Source organism: Canis aureus, chromosome 35 (genome assembly GCF_053574225.1).
Source record: "Canis aureus isolate CA01 chromosome 35, VMU_Caureus_v.1.0, whole genome shotgun sequence".
Taxonomy (NCBI): domain Eukaryota; kingdom Metazoa; phylum Chordata; class Mammalia; order Carnivora; family Canidae; genus Canis; species Canis aureus.
In genome coordinates this window covers 12,370,946-12,390,881 of record NC_135645.1, presented here as the reverse complement: position 1 = coordinate 12,390,881, position 19,936 = coordinate 12,370,946, and the positions used below count along the sequence as shown (strand labels likewise).

At 32.6% G+C, this 19,936-nt stretch overlaps 1 protein-coding gene across 29 annotated transcripts in view; it reads right to left on the bottom strand.

Annotated features, from left to right (window-relative positions):
* Window positions 1-19,936, bottom strand: part of ZBTB20 (zinc finger and BTB domain containing 20) — a 781,647-nt gene that overhangs the window by 474,685 nt on the left and 287,026 nt on the right. For all 29 annotated transcript variants that reach the window (XM_077884681.1, XM_077884673.1, XM_077884670.1 and 26 more), the window contains one exon: window positions 1,253-1,326. The gene's annotated coding sequence lies outside the window, so the exon portion shown is untranslated. The remainder of the gene's footprint in view (window positions 1-1,252; window positions 1,327-19,936) is intronic.

The window sequence follows — 19,936 nt, the reverse complement described above, 5'->3', positions numbered from 1 at the left end:
CTCCTCCCACCAAAAAATGGACCTAGCAGAAATTCAAACCATACGTGGAGATATTTAAACAACTTCTGTACTATCTGCAGTCAACACACAAGTCCTATAGCCAATAATGAAAGAGTCCATGAACCAAAGTGAAAATGGAAGACACTGAATCACCTTTAGCGTACTCTGTGGGACAGACACGGTGGCACTCTGAAAACCACGATGCAGCATACCCTGCATCCAGCATTCCAACAAGGACTCAAGGAGACAAATGTTATTTAAATGTTTTAAGACTCTCTAAGGAAAGACCTTGCAACACATTAAACTGCAAAACTTAGGAAGACATCATAACCTTCTGGATTTCATTACCAAAACATACATTTTGATCTAAAATTTAAAAAAAAGGATTGACTTTTCTTGTAGTATTTTACAACCTTTGAGTGCAGCATTAAAATGCTTTTCTTTTTTCCCCCACCAACTATAAGCTTCTGTTTTCTTACCCTGGGCGTCTGAATCTTTTATATGCTCGGGTTCTATTCACTGCCTGTTATTCAGACATTGAAATCCCAAGTGTTAATTGTTCTTCCAAGTACATTGACAAAACAGCAGCTAAATAAGGGTAGACCAGACTGTGGTAGACTCTGACATGCATTTATGGAACAATGGGGCTCTGAGAGACAGCCTTGTAGCTCACGGGAAGACATAAGATGTGCTATTTTGACTGCTTCATAGCAGAATGGGGAACACACGCACACAAGGGAATTATGCATTTTACTTAGTTTTGCCCAAAGTCCTCAAGGCAACAGAATCTTGTGATGTCATCATGAACTTTTTTCCTCTCCATTTCCATTGACACAAAGGCTAAAAATTTCTAATGACATCACAAAGGAAAAAGGAATCTACTTTGATTCCATAAGAAATCTATTACCTTCAGTGAAACTTGAACAGAAATGTAAGCATCCCTCCTGTCAGGGTGTAGGCACTGTGTGGATGCACAGTGGGTGACACCCTCTCTAATGCAATTCAAACCAGGCAAAAAAAAAAAAAAAAAAAAAAAAAGGATTCACAATTTAGGTTGAATAAAAAAGACATACTGAATATTGAGCCCAAAAAAATTTTCTTTTTTTATAGAAGAAAATCATTTAAACATATATTTCTTCAGGGATATTTAAATTTTTACTCATGCCTGGCTACTCTGTTTCCAATGTTTTTGTCTTTTCTTGGGTTGGTCACAAAATCACAGAGGAAGAAGGTACAGGAAGCTTTCACTTACAGGAATGCAGTGCAGCTCAATCTTTTGTTTTTAAGGTGCAGTGATTTCAGTCTCTAAATGTAACTTCAGGCAGTCTGAAAAGAAACAGGTTAAAATCTCTTTCAGTTATAATTGGTATTTCAGATTTAATTAAAAATTAAACTTTCATAATGTTTCACCATCCAAAGCAATGCATTATCAGTCAAGCGTGGCTTTTTTTTTTTTTCTTAACAGAAAAAAAAAAAAAAAAAAAAAAACCTCTTCCCAGAGTAGTTTTTTAATGAAAAGAAAAGGATCTAAAGAGGAAAAAAAAAAGCAATTCTGAAAAACAAAATATGCCTCCCTGTTTAGAACTTCATAATGATATGACTAGAAACTCAGTGCCTCTGAATTTTAGCTAAATTCTATCTGATTTTTTTTAAAAAAAAAACTCCTAAACAACAATTTCACAGCCTAAAGATTACATAAAATGTTAATTTTAGAGAATAAAGAAGAAAATCTATTATCTGAATATACATGTTGAAGGGAAATTATGACTTCAAATAGGTTTGGGGAAAAAATGTTAGATCTACTAGTTTCAAGTGACTGCATTGGTGGTGGGGCAGATGGTGAAGTAGAGGTAAATGAACATGTTGAGCAATACGAAATGCCCATTGCAATCTACTGTGGGCTTAGCATGCCGGATACCATCCTATATACATATATCCCATCACATGCAGCCACTGCTATGTGAAGCAGAAAGAGAGGACCATCAGGATTTGAACCAGATCTCCTGGTTTTAAATAACTGAACCACATTTTTTAATATGTATTTTTAATCTTCAAATTAAGAGTCCAGGCTTTAAAATCTCCAACTATGTCATAAATATTTGGGCTTAAAATGTCACACTATTTTTTCAATCCTTTCTTTCTTCATACAACACCATCTCTAAATAAGATAACAGTTAAAAAAAACAGACTAGATTAAGTCATCCCTATTTTTAGCTTTAGATAACTGACACTACAGGATTTAGAAAAATATAGCTTTTTTAGTGTAAAATGAAAATAATACAATTATCTTTCTTTTACTTCACAGCACAGCAGTACATTTTTTATATATATTTGTAGCACTGAATGCGGTGTGTTTATGTCCACCTTCACATTAGTGCAAGGTAATATTTTAATATCTCCACATACGAGAGCATGATCATAAATCACCCCTGAAATTGCATCTATTATTAGAAAATGCATCTTGTTCTGACTTATGAATTCTATTTTCTTTTTTCCCTTCAAGTATATGGAGGAATATTTTAGGTATTGTGTCTATTTGATATATATAGATTTTTAAATGCAAACTGGTTCAGATTCACGAAATCCATCCATGAATGGATCAGAAAAAAAAATCACTGACATTGACTAACTAAACTTTTCCCCTGCTTCTCACATGCCTGAATTAGACTAAAAATGCACCAGTGTAAAGACAGAAATTATGGAGGCGTCACCAGGGACAACTGAATGAGAGAGGGGAGTGCACATATTTCCTTAAAAGGCAACAAAACATTCATAAAAGAAACTGACAAAAATAACTCATGCTTAGAAATTATATGGAATAACAATAATCCCCGATAAACAATTCAGAAATATAAAAACTGTCCACCTCTAAATAAATCTGCATCACCAATTGGTATTGTTCTACTTACCGCCCAAATATGGTTAGTGAAAAACTGATTCACCATCTAGTTCATACAAGAAAGTGTGATGGAAACTAGGCTGCATATTTATATATAAACTATTTAACTGACAACTAGCAGTTCAATTTAATCAGTCAGATTTCCTTTTCCTCAATTCACCAGATGTTGAGTTAACTGAACTATTAATTCAAAATAATAAAGTAATTTCTATGAATAGGTAGTCTGCTATGTTACATTCTTCTCCTCCCTTCACGTATTCCTCATCCTCTTTGACCTTTCTCTTCACTTCTCTTTCTGCATGTTTCTTCCTTACTTTCACTTTCTTCCTTATTTTTTCCCTCTCTTTTTTTTTCCCCTTGGTGAGGGTAATGAAGCTCAAAAATAACATCTTGTATCCTGTTGAGGGAAACTTGGTCACAACTATCCTTCCAGATGACAAACTCATTCTTAAATGTCTGTTTCCCAATCCAAAGAAAACAGAGCAATTGAGAAAATAGAGACGCAACATCACTTACCACTACCAACACCACCACTTTTAATTCCCATGCTACATTCATCACAAGGAGGACTAAAGTTTATTTATATTATCCCCTAACCTCAAATAGGACCACAAATAAGACTAATAACAGGACCATTTTGTGGCACTCAGGCAAACGGCTGGGCAAAACAGATGGATCTTACTTTGCGCCAGGACTCAAAAAATACAGTCGCCAACTCACTGTTGGCGACTACATATCTTGGCCCAAAGATGGACCTGGAAGTGGGACCAGTTGTCTCTGATATGAATACTGTTCCTATTCATATCTGCCTCATGAGATAATCATTAACTCTGTCACCATGTAGTGGGGGTAAGTTTTGGATGGAACCTGGAAAAATGGTCATCAAGGAAGTGAAATATTCTGAAGGCATGTCGGATTAGATTAGGGAGCACAAAGTCAGGGCTAGAACATTTTTGGCAATACTATCTACTTTTCAACTTCCTGATTTTTTTTTAAGAACTTCAGTACTGTACACTGTACCCACCTTTAAAATAGTAGATTTCCAGAGTATGTGTGATCAATAAGAATAACTTGCTCTTGACATTTCAGGTCCCAAAATCTGTTAAAATTTTTAAAAGTCACCCAGATCGATCTCGGTCATTATTAAAATTGACCACCAGTGTCAGACTTCTTTAATCAGGACAAAAGTATGTAAGGCTTTATAGATTACAGTCAACACCCAGTGATGCACTGGGAAACAGCTCAGTCAGTAATCAATGCAAATTACAAAGCCCGGAAGAATGCTTCTCTTGGCAGAGACCCTTTAGCAAAAGAGTTGTACATTCTGCACTAGTTAGAGATTCTGAATGGCTTTCCAGAGAAGTGGCAAATGCATTATATTACAGTAACCTATCCTGTAACTCACAAGTCCAAAAAACAAAGCCCCAGATGATGAAGAAAACTGAAGGGGGGTGAGGAACTATAGATCGCAACACTGACTAGTAACACAGGGCTGCTTCTGACCACACTCTGTACTTTTCAAAAAATCCTCAGATGCATAGGAGTTTTAGGTATCACCAGGTCTTCAAGAAAAGAACAACAAAGTACTCTACTTTAGGAGGTCCATGCTAATTCGGGCATTTTTCTTAATGTTCTCCCAACTATTCAGCATTGATTGTATCTTGCTCAGATTGTTTTTTGAGAGTTCACTCACCTCTCTATAATGTATTCATTCTGACATTGCTTAGATGATTTTTAAGAGAAGCCCTGCCTCTGGTCAGTGTAGAGGGAAATTATAATATTTTAATTATTTCTCATTGACTTTTTTCCTTACCTTTAAACAAAAATTTATTATGGGAAATCTCAAACACTCGCAAGAGTAGAGAGCATAGTAAAATGAGCTACCATATATGGTATGAGTATATTCATCACCCACCGGCCATCCTTTTATTGTCTATACTCATCCACTTTTTCTTTGACTAACTCATTTTAAAGACAATTCCAGATATGTCATTCTACTCACAAATACGTTAGTATGTAGTGCTAAAAAAGAATGGCTTCTGAAAATCATAATATTATCATCCTGCATCAAAAATAATAGCAATTCTTTAATGTTTAATGTTATCCAATATCTTAGGTCAAATGATTGATTTCTGAATGTTTTTTGTTTTTTGTTCATTTTGAACTGGCTAGTTTGAATTAGGATCTAAACAAGATCCACATATTACATTTAAATCATGATTCTCTTTTAACTTTTAAATCCCCCATTCCTTTTCTTAAAATTACTTTGTATTTTGGAAATTTTCCCATGTATTGAAAAGTTGTAAAGATAGTGCAGAGAATTCCTGCATTTTCTTCACTACTTAACATTAACATCTTACATCACCGTGGTAAATTTGTTAAAAGAAGAAATTAACATTGATACAATACTATTAATTACATACTTAATCCAGATGTTACCAGTGTTTCTACTACTATCTTTATTCTGTTCCAAGGGTCTAATCCAGGATACCACATTGCATTTAGTCGCCATTTCTCCTAATTCTTCTCTGATCTGTGACAGTTTCTCAGTCTTTTCTTGTTTTTTTATCACCTTGATAGTTTCAAAGAGTAGTAGCCAAATATTTTTAATAATAATCCAAATAACAACTTGGATTTGTCTGATGTTTCTCGTGATTAGACTGGGATTGTAGTTTTAGGGAAGAATGCAAATGAATGAAGAGCTCTTCTTGTAACATATCAGAAGGTACATGATATCCATATGACTTCTCACTGGGGAGGTTAATCTTGGTCATTTGGTTAAGGGAGTGTCTGCCACTTCTCTTCTTAGTTTTAATTAACATAATTTCACTTTTAACAATCTTGAGATATAATTTACACAACACAAAATTCACCCTTTAAATGTACAGCTTAAGGACTTTAAATAAATTTAGAGTGGTCATCACCATAGCTCAGTTTTAGAACATTTTTTGTCACTCCAGAATGACCTTTCATGTCCTTAATCAACCCATTCTTACCCCTCGCCCCAAACAATAACTAATCCACTTTCCGTCACTAAGCATTTACCTTGTCTGGACATTTCATATATTTGCAATCATACAATATCTATCATTATGCATATGGCTTATCATAATGTTTTCCAGATTCATCGATGTTGTGGTATGTAGCAATAGCCTGTTCCCTTTTATTGACAAATAGTATTCCATTGTGTGGATGTGCCACATTTTGTTTACCCATTCATCAGTTGGTGAACATGTAGATCGTTTTTAGTTTTTGATTATTATGAAAAATTCTGCCCTGAACATTGACATATATAGAAGTCTATGTGGGAACACACGTTTGCATTTCTCTTGAGTAGATATCTAGAAGTGAAATTTCTGGGTCATAAAGGTAAGTTTATTTTAACTTTTTAAGAATATATTTTTTAAAAGATTTATTTATTTATTTATTTATTTTTAGAGAGGTTGGGGGCAGAGAGGGAGAGAATCCCAAGCAGACTTCACACTGAATGGAGTTTATTTTAACTTTTAAGAACTGCTAAGCCATTTTCTAAAGTGGCTATATCATTTTATTTTTATTTATTTCTTTTTTTGGCTGTAGCATTTTAAATTTCAACTAGCTATGAGGGTTCCAATTTCTTAGCATCTTCACTAATACTTGTTATTGCATGCCTATTATTACTGCATTTAGCTAGCATAAAGCAGCATCTCTGTGGTTTTAATATACTTTTTTTCTAAGGATTAATGATATTGAGCATCTTCTCATATTCTTATTCATGAATCTTATATCATCTTTGGTGAAATATTTATTCAAACATGCTGCCCAATTTTTAATGGGGTTGCTTATATTTTTATTATTGAAGAATTCTTTATATATTATGAGGACAAAGATCAGATACATATTTGCAAATAATAAATCTTGAAGGGGTGTCTGAGTGGTATAGTGGGTTAAATGACTCATCGAGCCCCACATTGGGCTTTCTGCTCAGTGGAGAATCTGCTTCTCTCCCTCTTCCTCTCCCTCTGCCCCTCCCCCTGCTCATGTTCCCTCTCTAAAAATACTTAAAATCTAAAAATTTTTCTCCCACTCTTTCATTTCATTAGTGATATCTTTTGAAGTATTAAAGTTCTTAATTTTATTGAACTCCAAATTATCAAGTTTTTAATTTTTTGTGTCATGTTTTGGTGCCATATCTAAGAACCCTGTCTATCTCAAGGTCATGAAGATTTTCTCCTGTTTCCTTATAGAAGTTATATAGTTTTAGCTCTCACATTTAGGTCCATGATCCATTTTGAATTAATCTTTGTGTATGATGTGAGGTAAAGATATAAAGCCTTTTTTTCATATAGTTCTAGCACCATGGATATTCATTTATATTTCATATAGTTCTAGCACCAATTGTTCTAACACTATTCATTTAAAACAACAACAACGAAAGTATTCCTGCCCCCAACAAATTGCTTCAGCACCTTTGTCAAAATCAACTCACCAAAAATATAAAGGCTAATTTTCTGAATTTACAACTACATTCCATTGATTTATGTGTCAGTACTATACTCTTCCTTACTATCATTTTTATAGTAAGTTTTAAAACCATGAGCATAGGTCATCTAACTTTGTTTTCCTTTTCAGAATTATTTTCACTGTTCTGGGTTCTTTGCATTTTCATATAAATTTTAGGATCAGCTTGTCAATTTCTACAAAAATGCCTTTATTCTTTCTGATGCTATTGTGAATAGAATTACTTTAAAAAATTTCATTGCTTACTGGTAGTATATAGAAATACAATTGATTTTTGTATAATTATAAAATAATATATATTTTATACTATAATATATAATTCTATATAATTACAAAATAAAATATAATTTGTAAACATGGTGAGCTCATTTATTTGTGTGCATGAAGGTAGTCCTTAAGCTTTTCTACAAAATTCATTTTCTGCAAATAAAAAGTGTTAACTTTTTACTTTCTAATCTGGATTCCTTTGGTTTCTTTCCTTTCTGTTATGTTTGTTTTCCCCCCTCCTTTTCTTTCTTTCTTTTCTTTTTCTTTCTTTCTTTCTTTCTTTCTTTCTTTCTTTCTTTCTTTCTTTCTCTTTCTTTCTTTCTTTCCTTCCTTCTCTTTCTTTCTTTCTTTCTCTCTCTCTTTCTCCTTCCTCTCTCTCTCTCCTCTCTTTCTTTTCTTTCTTTTCTCTTTTCTTTTCTTTTCTTTTCTTTCTTTTCTTTTTTCTTTTCTTTTCTTTCTTTTCTTTTTTTCTCTTTTCTTTTCCTTTCCTTTCCTTTCCTTTCCTCTTTTCTTTTCTTTCTTTTTTCTTTTCTTTTCTTTCTTTTCTTTTCTTCTTTTCTTTTCTTCTTTTCTCTTTTCTTTTCTTTTCTCTTTTCTTTTCTTTTCTTTTCTTTTCTTTTCTTTTCTTTTCTTTTCTTTTCTTTTCTTTTCTTTTCTTTTCTTTTCTTTTCTTTTCTTTTCTTTCTTTTCTTTTTTTTTTTTCTTTCCAGAAACCCTAGTACAATGTTGAATAGAAGAGGTGAGATCTGACAACTTTCTTTCCAGAAACCCTAGTACAATGTTGAATAGAAGAGGTGAGATCTGACAACCCTCCTTGTTCTTAGGGTTAAACCAGTTAGTCTTTCATCATTAAGTGTGATGTTAGTTGTAGATTTTGCATAGGTGCCCTTTGTCAGGTTACAAAAGTTCTCTTCTAGTCCTAGTTTATTGAAAGTGTTTGTCATGGATGGTGGATTTTCTCAAATACATTTGTGTATTGCAATAGTCACAGGGTTCTATCCTCTATTCTATTAATATGATATATTACATTAATTAATCAATCAATCAATTAATTTATTAATTACTGAATGTTCAACCAAACTTGCATCCTTAGGATAAACCCTACTTGGGCAGGGTGTACAGTACATTTACAAATTGCTGTATTTGAATTGGGAATATTTTGTTGAGGACTTTGGTGTCTATATTCATGAGGGCTAATGGTTTCTTATGACATGGTTATTAGGCTTTGGTCTCAGCATAATATTATTGTCATAAAATGAACTAAAAAAAGTTCCTCTTCCTTCTATTTTCTGAAAAAGTTTGTGAAATATTGGTATTGTTTCTCTTTAAATAATGGATAGGATGCAGTGAAGATATCTTCATACAGATTTTCTTTGTGAGATGACTTAATTCATAATTTCATCTCTTTGCTATTATACATCTATTCAGATTTTCTATTTCTTTTTGAATTGGTTTCAGTAATTTGTACATTTCCAGCAGCTAGATAATTTCACCAAAGCTGTCTTAGGAATATATTTGTTCATAGTTTTACCTTTTAATCTTTTTAATTTCTATGGAGTTGGTAGTGGTGTTCATCTTTTATTCCTGAGTTCAGTAATCTATTATCTTCTCTACTTTTTCTGTAGTCATTCTAACTACATGTCTGTCAATTTTATTGGTCTTTGCAAAGAATCAACTCTTGTTTTCACTGATTTTTCCCTACCATTTTATTGTTTTTTATTTCACTGATTTCTGGCCTAACCTTTATAATTTTCTTCCTTTTTCTTCAATTGCATTTTGTTATATATTTATGCCATATTTATATTTATCAACTTAATATTATAATGCAATGTATTGCTTCATGTAGATTTTAGTTACTGCTGCCATTTCTTTTCAATCTAAATGATTTCCTTTAGTATTTCTTACAAGGTCTATTAGCAACAATTTGCCTCAGTCTTTGTTTATCTTGGAATATCTTTCTTTTATCTTTATTTTTGAAGAACAGTTTTGCTGAGTATAAAATTCTTGATGGTTACTTTAAAAATCTTTTTTCCTTCAGCACTTTGAGTGTGTTGTTCCTTTGCCTTTAGTTTTAATTGTTTCTGATGAGGAGTCAGTTGTTAATCAGAGTGTTGTTTCCTATATTGAATGAGTCTTTTCTTCTTTTAGTGCTTTCAAGAATTTCTCTTTTTCTTTGGCTTTCAAAGTTTGACTAGTATGTGTCAATATATGGATCCTTTTGCATTTTTCACACTTGGAGTTTGTTGAACTTCTTAGATGTGTAGATTAATGCTATTTGTCACATTTGGCAAGTTTGGGGCCATTATTACTTCAAATATCATTTTCTGTCCTTTATCTTCTTCTTTCTTCTCCTTCTGTTACACATGTGTTAGTATGCTAGATGGTATCTCAGGTTTCTGAAGCTCTGTTTATTTTCTTCCTTTTTTTCATGTTTTTCAGATTAGATAATTTCTACTGATTTATCTTGAAGTTCACGGATTCTTTCTTCTGCCATCTCAGATCTATTGTTGAGTCCCTTAGAATATTCTTAATTTTAGTTACTGAGCTTGTAAAATCCAGAATTTTTGTTTCTTTAAAAAAAAGTTCTCTCTTTATATTGATATTCTTTATTTTAAAAGTAATTATATTAACATTTTAATTACTTAACATAGTTTCCTTTAGTTATTTGAATATATTTATAACAGTTGCTTTCAAGTCTTTGCTAAATTTGATATCTGCTCTCCCTCCTCCAACCTAGGGACAGTTTCTACTGACTGCTTTCATAACTGGGTATTGGTTACACTCCTGTTTCTTTATATGTGTTATGATTTCTTTCTTGCAAGTTGACATTTTATACAATATATTATAGCAACTCTGGCTTTGGAATTTTCCCTCCAGAAGATTGTTGTTGTTATTGTTATTTATTTGTTTAGTGATTTACCAATCTAATTCTGTGGGGTCTATCTCCCTCATGTTGTGCAGCTGCTGATGTCTATGGTCAGTTTTTATAATTCCTATTTTCATTTTGTTAGCTAAGCCTTGCCCCTATGTCAGCACAGTTTGCAGTTCACATCTAATGATTGGTCTGGAGTTGGATTCAAAGACTCTGAGGGCAATAAACTAACATCTTTTGCTGACATATGTGTATGGGTTGGAAATGCATTCAATGTTCAGGCATTTAACATGTCTTCCTTCGTTCTTACTTTGTACTGAGATCGCTCATATCTCCTCTTTGCAGAAGGTCTTAGGGTCAGCCTTGGGTATGTGGATATCTTGGACCCTCTCTGGCCACATATTCCTAGAATATGTGTAGACTTCAAACCACCAGGGATATGTGCTTATTAATGCCTACTACAGTAGCCTCCTTTTCCAATTTTCCTTGTTACACTTCTGGCAATTTACCAGTCTATTGCCTGCCCCAACCTGAATTGCAACTTCAGGCTAGCTGTAATGTTTATCCTCCCTATTTGTTTACCACTGAGACTGCTGCTGTTTGTGACACCTAGGGGCATGTGATTTTTCATGTTCTGCTCCATTGAGTCAGCCCCTTTCAGCAGAAAGTTGTGAGTTTTCATGGCTTAGCCTGCCACAAAAGATCTATTGTGCCAATGGAGTTTGGGAAGGGGTAAGTGGTGAATGTAGTCTGGCTAAAATACCAGACCTTATTTATCCCTGTTGTCTTACCATAATTCTTAATATGGCTCCTTTTACTCTCAGAAGTATCTAGTTTGGGTGATATAATTTATGAACTCTTTTTATATAATGAGTATAAAAAACTTATGATATTTCTTCAGCAAATAACTATTGCCTAATTCTATTTCATGTAATACAAGATTTGGAGGCCCAGCTACAGGGGTGTGTATATGGGTGGGTGGGGAAGTCCAAGTGCCATTGAATGAATGTTTCCATGATGGTTACATGTAAATAGGAAATCCTCAACTGCCTGTTCCACTACATCTCTAAAAAAGTCTAAGAGTTCTAGAGATTAGGAATTTCTGCCAATCAAGAGGACTAGGACATGGATGGAAGGCGAGTCTGAGGGTACAATACTTCCCTCACAGGAGATAAAGAATTCTGCATGACCTTACAATGCTGACAGAAACCACACAATGAGAAGAGCTAGCATTTCATGGTTCATAATGAGTTGCTAAAAAAATTGGAGCTGGACTGAGCTAGAATAAACCCATTCCAAGCAATTGTGGAGAACATGTCATCTAGACTTAATCTTATACCAAATAGTAGCTAAGGAATCTCCCTAAAGAGGTCCAAATACTTAAATGAATCAAGGTAGTATTTTGCAACTTATTCCCTCACAATTTTGTGGCTATATTTCCTCAGGAACATACTAAAGGGATATGCTTCTCTGGGCACTTAACTAACTCTTACAAATCAGAAAGTTCCCATGTTGAAATAGGGAGTAATATGCACTCTAAAAATGATTTTTGCTTTACATAATGATCCACAATAAAATTCCCTTGAGAATAGATTCTCCTAGAGCATTTAAATTATGAATAGATTTACAAAATCACTCATCACATAAAATGAGATAAACATGTAGTATCTGCTTCCAGGATTTTCAAAACTTTTTTTTTTTCTTCATAGAGACTGAAAGGAATGGGGAAATCAGCAAACTTTGTGCTGTAAAAATTCAGAATGTAGGATGCATTAACTTTGAATATCTTACTGATGTTTTTGGATCAACATTAATCCTTCACATTTACAAAGTGTCAAAGAAATCAAAGTATTCACCAGACTTTATCTCACACAAAAAAATGTCATAATAATTCACCTTTAACCCAGGAACCTGTAACAGTAAATATTACTACTTCTATTTGGCAAACAAGACATCTAATCCATAAAATAAAGCATGGAACATCACACAAATTGCTTAAGGACACAAGAAGGTTTGGTGATGGAGTATGTGATAAAATTCCCTCACCTTGTAGTATGAGAATTAGGCAATATCCACGCTATAGCAAAGAAGAAATTGGAGTCTCCATCTCCCAGTTGTTTGCATATTACAGCAGAATGGAAAAAAAAGGTTTAGGGATGCCTGGGTGGCTCAGCAGTTTAGTGCCTGCCTAAATCTGCCCAGCCCGGACCTGATCCTGGAGTTCCGGAATTGAGGCCCACATCTGGCTCCCTGCGTGGAGCCTGTTTCTCCCTCTGCTGTGTCTCTGCCTCTCTCTCTCTCTCTCTCATAAGTAAATAAAATCTTTAAAAAAAAAAAGAAGAAGAAAATAAAGGTTTAAAGAGATTTTTGGGGTCCTATGAAATCACATTTCTCCAGCTAATTTCTCAGGTAAAGTGGGGTGGACATTTTTTTGACTAAGTGTTTTGGCGAGGCTTTGCAATTTCTATAAGAGAATTTCAACTCAATTCCTAACTTGATTACTGTTTCTGCTATTAATTAACAAAAATAGCTTTTTTTTTCCAGTAATACCATCTAGAATTCATATTATCTAACAACAATTAGAAGCATAACCTAGAAAAACAATATCTATTAAAAAATTGCAGTTCTTCCATTGGAGGTTAGATCTAGATATATTCTAGAATCTTCCTTTGAATTTTATCAGAATGGAGTGTCACCTACCTGGTCTGTATCTTATAAGAGTGAGGATACCAAATTGCACATCACTGAGATGTTATCAATCTAAATTGAGGGCTATAATAGAGGTATACCTACAAAATATTCTTTGTTTCTCATAAAAGTGAACACTGATCATGGTATTCATTCATAATACAGTGACCTCTTTATATACTGAAGAGTATCAGAGGAAGATAGTTCTTTCTAGTCTGAATGTATTTCTTTAAAACAAACGGTCAAAGTCCAGTTTGTAAATGTATATAAGATTCTTTACAGAATGGCTTTTTTTAATATATAGGTCTAATTTTTATGTTTTTCCCTTATGTTTTCAGTTTACAATTACTTCATTTATATCATATAATTTATTTATATTTACTTTCATATACTTATGTATATTTATAACATATATCTATGTATCCTTTTAAACCACCTTTCATTCTTTTCAGAACAAGGAGATGTCCATTTATATCTCTTTTTATCTACCCTTTTGTATATCAAGCCATCTGAAGTTACAGTAAGATAGCCCAAAATTTTAGATGCCATTTCAAAATATAACCTAGATCTTCCAGGAGTCAGACTTGAAAAACTCATCTATGATTTTATGGTGACTTTATTTCATTTCCTTCCACCCTCAGTGCTATTCAAATCAGATGTCTGAAGCAAAGTAATAGATTTGTATCATCAGGGTCCCAGACTAACTTCAAGCTTAGATAGGCATCTTTTTGCTAAGCTACCTGAAGGTGATTCTTGGTTTGCTGTGCAAGAGAACAGTTTGGGACCTATAAAGCAACAGCAACTATTTTCAAATAATTTATAAAGCATATAACATAGGGCAGCCACGACTGAGTGTGCAGGTTGTACCCTGTACAAGAGCACCCAATCTAGGTGTGTGTTCCACTCTAGAAGCCATGCTCCTTGGCCCAAGCTCCATCAGTTGGAGCAAGTTATTTTTATAATTTGCACAAAGGTCCTGGAAGAGGTCACATTTTTCTAAATTGCACTAACCCTCTCTGAAAGTAACAGAGGCCCAGTATAACATATTTCTAACAAAATATAATTAATTCCACTAATATTTAGCTGGCTCTCTAACTGCTATATGCTACATAAATATTCAGGTAAGCCTCCTAGTACTAATGCCCTCACTACATGAACTTGAGTCTCCATGACTTGGGCTAAACGAGATGCTAATTACATATACAGTTTTCCTCAGGGAGAGTGATTTTGAAACAGGACAGGAGAAAAAGGATGCTTCGAACACTCTTGCCATAGATGACAACAACATATATCAGATCATATTCTCAACATAGTGAAGCTCTTCTTCCTAAATGAAGTCAAAAAATGGGTGCAGAACATAATGTTATTCATATTATTACTATTTCCCTAATTAAGTTGTCTCCAGTTTGGAATTTTCAGACAATGAGAAGTGATAACAAAACTTCAATACATTCTGAGACAACAGATTATTTGTGTAATGGAGTACTTTGCCTTTAAATTTAGCTCGTGGCTTCCACTCTCCCTGGGAGACTTTATACAGTTCACTCAACGAATTATTTGCAAATGGGGATAACACATAACACCTAACACATTTTTACATTAACTTTTTCTGACTACAAAATTAACATATGCCCAATGGATAAAGAAAAAAAAAGGAAAATACAGGAAAGTATAAGAAAGAAATTACAAACACCAGAAAGTCTGATCACAGAGACAATTACTACTGGGATGTCAGCATTTCATTCAAACATGACAAATTTTAATCCCAGTTTGGCTTCTTCTTTTCCTCCTGCATATCACTCAGTTGCCTCCTACTCCCACTATTTGGTATGTACTCAAGCAATAATAATTATTTTCTACAAACAAATTTAGCAATTAACCAAGTACTATTGTATTTCATAGGCCTATTAGTATTTATTATTATTATTATTTATTATTATTGCTCATTATTACATGAGTCAGGTTTTATCCAATCATGCCCTATGGAGAATATATGTTACATATAACAAAGTATGACATTATACAAGTGCTAGATCATTTCCATTCCATAATATGGATATTAGAAATAGCTTCCTTAACCCATGAAAAACAAAAATAAAATGGCAAATTTGATGTCAAAATGTCAAATACTGTATATATAGGCCAAAGAAAAACTACCTTAGATAATAAAGTTGTTTCTTTATTTTTATTTTTTACCATAATTACCACAATACTATAATATAGTATGGAAAACTGAGAGTTGGCTATGCTTATAAAGGTAAAGCACTATAAAAGCCCAAAAGCATATATCTCAGGAGTCTAATCCAATTCTATCTGAGGAGCTATCCTCTTTCTGTAAGCTCTGTCATGTAGAATTACATCATCTCCCATGGCTCAGATTATCTCCAATTCATAAAATGCTTTAACAAAAACTGTTATGAAGTGGGTTCTATTATATATTCACATAACTTCCTTCTCACTTTGGTTTAGCACGGAAATACACAATACATCAATATGTGTTTCATTAAGACAGTTGTTTCGATATAGTAACAAGCTGGGCAAATAGAGGAAGTGTGCTGGGTGTAATTTATTTACATTTTAATAAGACCTCAGATGAATGATACCACACAGGAAGCTCCCAGTGAGGTTAGGGAGAATGGTGGCTGAAAAAATGCCTTGAAGTTTGGAAGCTGTAAGTATTACTTAATCAATAGTATTACTTCTCAATTAGATAGGATAACAGTTCCACAGGGATAGGTATTGTGGTCTGTGACAAACATCATGCAATGCAGGCATTAAAAAATTGAGAGGGATATAAATTTTCCAAAATATGATAAAATTTTCAGGCTATAACTTAAACATAGATCAAATGATAAAATTTAAAATAGATGTCCCCATGATAGAAAAATCTCATCAAAGTCCAAAGGATAGGACTCTACTTCCTTAATATACTAAAGATTACTGCTAAAATTCCCATTTAGTAGAGATGCTAACTTCATGTTAGCATTTGGATTTCTCCTACTTTACATGTTAATTCTTTTGTGAATGGTTGTAAAAATCAGGGCAAGTTTTTTAATGAAATAGATTCAGAAAGCAATGCTTTTCCAGTTTACAATTATAGTAGCCTGCACTACTCTTATTTCCAAATGCTGAGCAGGGTCACCTTTGTGTGAGACAAATTATCACTGGTAATATTTCAGAAATTAATGTACATGACATTTGTCTATCTGGTGTTGTTCCAAAGACACTTTTAAAAATCTTGCAAAATAAATACAATTTTTAAGCAGCAAGTGAAGAAATAATTGTAAAAGGACAATAAGATAGGAAAAGCAAGAAGCCAGGGTGAGGTCAATATACAAAAGGTATGTTGTGAATTCTAATACATTTGCTTAAATATAGAACAAGAATATGACTATATTTATATTAGCTACTATAAAAACAGATATTTCATTAGGATGTGTTGTTTTTTCATTTTTTCCTTGTTTGTACCTTATCTACCAACCAGGAAGTAAGTTCCTGACAGTATGTGATTTACATTTTTCTGTATAATTCATAACAACTAGCATGATGCTAACTAGAAAATTGATTCTTGATCAATATTTGCTGTTTTGATTTGAGTGAAATATAAAGAATCAGGTTAAAAGGGTATAGTTTTAAAATATTTGATATTCATGCATATTATATAAAATAACAAAATAAAGAATTCTGAAAAGTAAAATAAATTATAAAACTATAGTTTTATAGTAGATATAAAACATAATATATCTAATAACCTAGATATATTATGCTAACCTACACTGAAGCAAGAGAATTAATACAAAAAAACCCTTCAATTGAAAATAAATCAATGTAAGTGCATACTTAAATCCCACGGATAATGCAGAAGACTCCCAGACAAATGAAAACACAATGTTGGCATCATGAAAGTGATGGGTCCCAATATCTCATACCATTTCTGTCATATGGTATAAGAAGTGATAAAATATGATTGGAAATTCCAATTTTCTGATAATATAGAATGTAAACAAACTATAATATAGAGATCTATGAATTTTCTGAGACATTATCAAATTTATAAATGGTCTTTATTAGAATCTGAACACTATTACTTCAGATATAAAAACCTGTAAGTTTGACTGTAAATAATAATTTTATTTTTAGCTATTTTTAAAATCCACATTTTGACATGGTATACAATTAGGTTATAAAAGCCTTCAAAGTGTTCTTCATAAAATACCAAATGTAATGTTTTTCTAGTAATGCAGGGCAATTTAATAATGGGAAATCAATTACTATAAATCCCTTGCTGAATTATCATGCTCTGAATAATCCTATGTTTTTAAGAAAAGGAATATGCATCTGAATTCCAATGCCCAGCAAACAATTTCTGGCACATAGTAAGTACTGAATAAATGTGTGTTAGAACTGATCTGAATTGAAAAACACATCACAATAAAGGTCTATATCCATCAGTTAGATTTTAAAAATATTTATCCCAAAAGGCATGTAATATACTTTAACACTCATTCTTAATAAACTAAGAAAGTGTTAGAAATAGTACTTTAATCCAATATGACAAAGATTATGTCTTGAATCAACAACAAACATCCATCTTAAAACTATTAAAAAACAATCAAACAAACTAGAAACATTACCACATAATCAAGAAAAAGGACACCTTCTTTCTTCATGGTTACTTAGCTGTTTTGGAAATTCTAGTCAATAGAGTAGGACATTAAACAGAAATAAGGAAAAAAAGAAGATAAAGTCATCATTGTTCACAGATAATTCAATGACCTTAAAAACTTAAGAGAATGTAAAAAGTTACTAAAATTATTAAAGTTGAATAAAGTAGCTAGATAATAAATATCATACACTTCTATATAATGTATTGGCATGTTGTTAAAAAGAATAAATCCTAAGAATTGTCATTACAAAGAAAAAAATTCTTTTTTTGCATTTTCCTTCCTTTTATTGTATGTATGTGAGAAGACAGATGTCAGTTGAACCTATTGTGGTAATCATTTTAAAATTTATGTAATCAAATCATAAAAAATTATTACTAAGAAGATATGGCTTTTCTACTGAACAATTAGAAAGTGGAATATACACAGTTAAGGACAATAACAAGAACACAGCATGCCTATACTTAAATATAATAAAGAAAAAAATTTAAAAATAAATAAATATAATAAAGAATTTGAGGACTTTTATGAACAGAAAGACACTATTTAGTTGTAAACATTATAGAAATAGAAACATATAATGGTTCTGAATGTGAAGACTGAATATCACAAAGATAACTGATACTAATTTATAGGTTTAATAAAATTCCAATAAAAATTACAATGGGACATTTTGGTGAACCGAATGAGGTAAACTAATTTTGAAGAATAAGTAGGTGACAACAGTCAAAGTCTTTTTGAAAAAAAGAAAAAAAAAGAAAAAAGAAAAATAAGGAAGTACTTGACTTAACAGATGTGTAAACTTCCTGTGAAGCTCTAATGGAAACTGTATGGAACCAGTGAAAGAACAGATAATTCAAAAATAGATCCTAATGTTGATAAATATTAGTAAGTAATAAGGATGGCACCAATGAAGAAATGGTGTTGGGACAACTGATTCAGTTTTAGGAACAAAATCAAAATGCTTACCACATACCTTAAGCTAAAATAAATTCTGGAAGGAATAGAGTTAAAAATACAAAATAAAGCCAGGATGATACTAGAAAAATGGTGAATTTTTATCAGATTTCAAGCTGATAAAAAAGAAGATAAAAGCAAAGGCTGTAGTCATAGGGAAAAAAATACAATAGAATTGAGTATACAAATACTTAACATTTTCAGGGTGTCTGGGTGGTGCAGTTTGTTGAACATCCTACTCTCACTTTTGGCTCAGGTCGTGAACTTAGGCTTGTGATCTCTGGGTCATGAGATAGAGCCCAGTGTCAGGCTCCTCATTCAGTGAGGAGTGTGCTTGGGGCTCCATCTCCCTCTCCTGCTGCCCCTCCTGGCAGTGTGCTAGTATGCTGTCTCTCTCTCTCTCTCTCAAATAAATAGTCTTTTAAAAAAGTACTTGACACTTTCTCACATCAACAACAATGAAAACTATTATAAGGTATATTAAAACTGGGAGAATTGCATCACATTTTTTAAATTGCATCACATTTGACAAAAGTAATGATTTAACATTTAAAAAATCTTACTAATCATCAAGACAACATGAGTAAAGAACATAAGCAAACTATTTATAGAAAGAAGAAAAAAATGGGAAATAAGCTTACGAAAGACATTCCAGTTCCATATTAATCAAATTGATGCAAAGTAAAACAAAATAAGCCAGGTTTTTGTTGCCTGCTAAATTAGCAAATATTTATAAAATAATACTATTTAAAGTGGGTAAGATTGTACTTAGAAAAGCACTCTCACATACGGTTTGGGAGCTGTTGACAAGAGAACCTTGAGAAGTTTACATCCTCTACTCAGAAATCAACCTTCTAAAAGCTATGCTAAAACATAATTCAAGATGTAGATAAAAGTGCACATATAAGAATGGTCCTCAGTAGAGATACTGGTGGAAAATAACCTATATATCAAATATGGAGATGTTTAACATTTTTTGGTACATAAATAAGGTATAATATTATACAACCATTAAAAATGAGTATTTTATGACTCTGAGAACTAATATTATAATTAATGCTAATTGAGAAAAGTAGAATAAAGACTATA